Source organism: Vicugna pacos, chromosome 5, assembly GCF_048564905.1.
Source record: "Vicugna pacos chromosome 5, VicPac4, whole genome shotgun sequence".
Classification (NCBI taxonomy): Eukaryota; Metazoa; Chordata; class Mammalia; order Artiodactyla; family Camelidae; genus Vicugna; species Vicugna pacos.
Genome location: NC_132991.1, coordinates 78,216,754 through 78,220,997, shown reverse-complemented (window position 1 = coordinate 78,220,997; position 4,244 = coordinate 78,216,754).

Genomic DNA, 4,244 nt, shown 5'->3' with positions numbered 1-4,244 from the left:
CTGCTGCGTGGGTCTCCGGTTCCCTCTGGCCTCTGTCCCTCCACTCACTTCTACCCCGGGCTCCCTGACTCCCGGAGGATGAGAGTAACTTGGGAGTTTGGATAGGATTGGCGCGGGAGTGGAGAAGAGTGCGTGCTTTTGTCTCCTGTTTTCGGTTCAGTTCGGAAGGACTTCGTTTGCGTGCTTCCCGTGTGGCCGGCACTGGGCTAACTGCTGGGGGAATGCAGAGGGCGTAAGGCATAGTCTTGACCTTCAAGTCGATTTCAAGCCACTCCCATTAACTCCTTACATCCTCAGGTTTTCACCCATTGCTGACATCTTGCTTGGGCCAGTGACTTCGGAGTCTGGAGGCTACTCACATCCTCTAGACCAGCCTACCCCAAACAGCCCCTCTTAGGGACCATTGCAACTTCTCAACCCTGCGAGCATCTGGCAACATATAAGTACCTGAAATGAAATTTCTGGACTCAGAAACCTGCTGTCTTCTTCTCCTACTCTGCGCGCCCCCTCCAAAGTAATCCTTTGGGGACCTAGGCCCCCACCCACAAATCTCGAGGCATTTGCTGCAGGACAGATCCCAGCCACGGTGCTTCAGGGGTCTTGGAGAGATTAGATCAGCCTTCCAGGTATGGGAGAATGCTCTGGGGTAAAGTCATTTAAAGCTCTCTTCAACAAATGCAGATGGAGAAGAATGGCCTCCCTTCTCTGTCCTGTTTGATTTACTGAATTATAGATCCAGTCTGTCCCCAACTCCCCAAAATTCTAGGCTGGAAGCCACATTAATTACCACCCATCTTTCTGGGTTGTGGCCCTAATACAAATCATTGTCAGAGAGGTTCTCTTGGTGGGGGATGGACCATTAAGTTGCCTCCAGCCCAGGTTTAATTTCTCAATACCTCTGTGCCACCCTTCCCCCGTCCAGGACTCTCCACTCCAGCTCTTTCTAACTTTAGGAATCCAAGACATTTATTCTACTGGACAGCTACTTACCAAGTGGCCACACGGCCCTGAAGCTGAGCTAGATGCCCCAGGAAGGCAAGTTCCTGATCTTAAGGAACTAGCAATGTCATGAAGGGAAGTTTGGTGAAATGAACAAAAACTAGTTGTCAGAGACTTTGAGGAGGAGAAATATTTAGATGGAGCGGTGATAGGGGTTTCATGAATCGATCAGAATTGAAATTGAAGCTTGGAATTCTACCAGGGAAAATGCAGGGGACAGGGCGTGCAGCAGAAGAGCGAAATAGACAGAGCTGAGCTTCTGGAGATCACTGTGTCTTGCACAGATCTGACAGAATTAAGAAGAGACAGGCATGGGGAGGCTGCTGGTCCCTCCTCCTTAGTGTGCCCTGGCTTTGTGCCAGCCTGGTAACATTTGTTTCTGTTAGTCTCACCAGCTAGAGTCTGAGCACCTTCAGAGCGGGAACCCTGTCTAGCATGACACTGTCTAATAAAAATCTGATGCAAACCACAAATGTGAGCCACATGTGCAATTTTCAGTTTTCTAGTAATCGTGTTAAAATACAGTAAAAAGAAACAGATGAAACCCATTTTAATATACTCTTTATTTACCTTAATATATTCAAAATATCTTTCAAGGTGTAATCAATATTGAAAATCATTAGTGAGACATTTACCACTCCTTTTTTCATACTAGATCCTCAAGCTACGAGGTGTATTTTCAATTTGAACTAGCTGAAATTCAAATGCTGAACAGCCATATGTGGCAAGTAGCTGCCAGATTGGACAGAGAACAGGTCTAAAATGTAGTGCCTGGCACCTAGTAGGCAGTCAATAAATATGTTGAATGAGTGAATAAATGAAAAGTACTATCTCCAGAAATACTCTTGGCAGGGCCCCGATCTCACTTGCCATTGCAATGCCCAGCCGCTGAGGATGAAAGGTAGGGATGAAGTTTTTAAGAGGATAGGGGAGGCATCCATCCATCCATTCAGTCAGCTCATCACTTTTTTTTTAATTTTTCTTTTTGGGTGGGGGAGATAATTAGGTCTATTTATTTACTTACTTTTTAATGGAGGTACTGAGGATTGAACCCAGGACCTTGTGGATGCTAAGCATGCACTATACCACTGAGCTACCTCCTCGCCCTCCCCCGCACTTATCTTTCGAGATGTATTTTCCTTCCATCTCCTTTCAAGTTCTCGATCGCTTGGTCATGCACTAAGAGGTGAGCCAGCGAAGTGAGGCTAACTTGACAATTGTCAAGGGCACAGTGAGATCTCCCTTTCTGATGAGTCTGAAGACCCAATTATTTTCTCCTCATTCCTTGGTTAAGAGTAACCCTCCTCCCCATGTACACACTATGCACTCACCACCCACAACCCCATCTTTTTAAAGTCCTTTCCTAAGCATCCTGGGGTCCACAGTTCTACTCCAGAAAGGCCAGCGGCTGCTGAAGTGTCAATCACAGCCCATCTTAGATGGACAGAAGTCTCAAGAAAAGGAGAGGCTTGACCAGGACCCAGACTGGTTACTGGCTGGCCTGGGACTCCACCGCTTTGTACATCAGCGCAGATCCAGGGCCTGGAACAGTGCTTGGCACATAGAGAATGGATAAACATTGAGTGAACCCAGGTTCTCAACTCCTAGCCCCCTGCTTTGCCCACTATGCCTGGAGCATGCTTTCCTTTACATGTCTCACAAATTCCTCTGTAATGTCCTTAGGCCAGACAGCCTGTCTGTGCTGGGCACTGAGCAGTGAGGACTCGTTGAGAGACAGGGACAGGCTGAAACTGGTTTTCTCCCCTCCCCCTAATCCCTGCCATTTTCCATTTGAAAAGTGTTTCACAAACTCCACCCTCACAAGGTTTACCATAACTAAGTACCACCTGTAGGGTTATTTACATAATTTTTTTAATGTAAGTCAATTGGCTTTTTTTTTTCCTTTTTTACTTAAAGCTATTTTTTTAAAAAAAAACTTAGTATCACTACCATAAATGGAAAACCAGTATTGATGGCCATATATAGGTAGCAACTGTAAAAATAAACATAACAAAAACAAAACAATGTCATTCAGTTCAAGTTGGATATAGTTGCTTACCGAAGCCTCTGAGGTTGGCATACTCTTCCTGGTTAACAAAGGATGAGCCGGTCTAAAGAGAAGTATTAAAGGCAAACCAGACCCAAGTTGAAAATTTTCTCTATTAAGTCATCAGGAGATGGAGAGGAATATTTTTTAAAACATTGTATTGAACATACATGCGAAAAAAAGTCCACATATCATAAACTTGAGAAATATTCACAAATCGGCCATCCCGTGTAACCAGGTGAAGAAAGAAAACACAGACGACACTCAGAAGACCCCTTCCTGCCCCCTTCCTTCCAGTGGTTACCTCCCCGCCAAGGGTAGCCATTACCCTGACTTCTACGAGCAGGGATGAGTGTTGCCCGTTTTTTACATTTCGCATAAATGAAAACATGCAATATGTAGCCTTTCTGTCTTGGGCTTCTTCGGCTCACCTTTACACTCATGAAATTTGTCCATAGCCTTGCATGTAGTCATTCGTTCCTTCTCATCGTCCAGTAGTAGTGGGTATTCATGGTCTGACTACACCACACTTTATCTCTCCATTCTACTGGTCATGGCCATTTGGCTCGTTTCCAGTTTTGACTCTTGTGAACACAGCCACTGTGAACCTCCCAGACACGTCATTTGTTGAGCATGTGCACACATTTCTGTTGCATTTCTAGCTAGGAGAGGAATTTCTGGATCGTGGGTATATCTGTGCTCAGCTTGGATAGCTACAGCCAGAAAGTTTTGCCAAATAAATGTAAGAATCGATACACCTGTCAGCTGTTTATGAGGGTTCCATCCTCGCCAACACTGAGCATTTTCCGTCTGTTCTCAAAGCACCCGTTCTGATGGGTACGTAGTTGTATCTGATTGTGGGTTTATTTTGCAGTTCCCTGATGACTGAAGAAGCTGAGCACTTTTTCATGATAGAATAGGAGGAATTTTAAAAGGGAATTGTATCTTGAAACAAAATAGACAAGAAGACCTCTGGCTTTTCTGACCTGATTCCTTGGTTGGAAACTCCACCAGCCAAAATGAAAACTGAAGAATGTTCTCTGGGGTAACTAAGAGGCCAGGGCTACGTGCTTTGTGGTGATCCCCAAACAAGCCTTGGGTGCCAGGCCAATGACTTGATCTGATCACCACTGTCACTTTTTTCCTTAGAACATCTTAACCAAATACCTCTCGCCTGAGGCTAGCTGAGGCTTTCGTG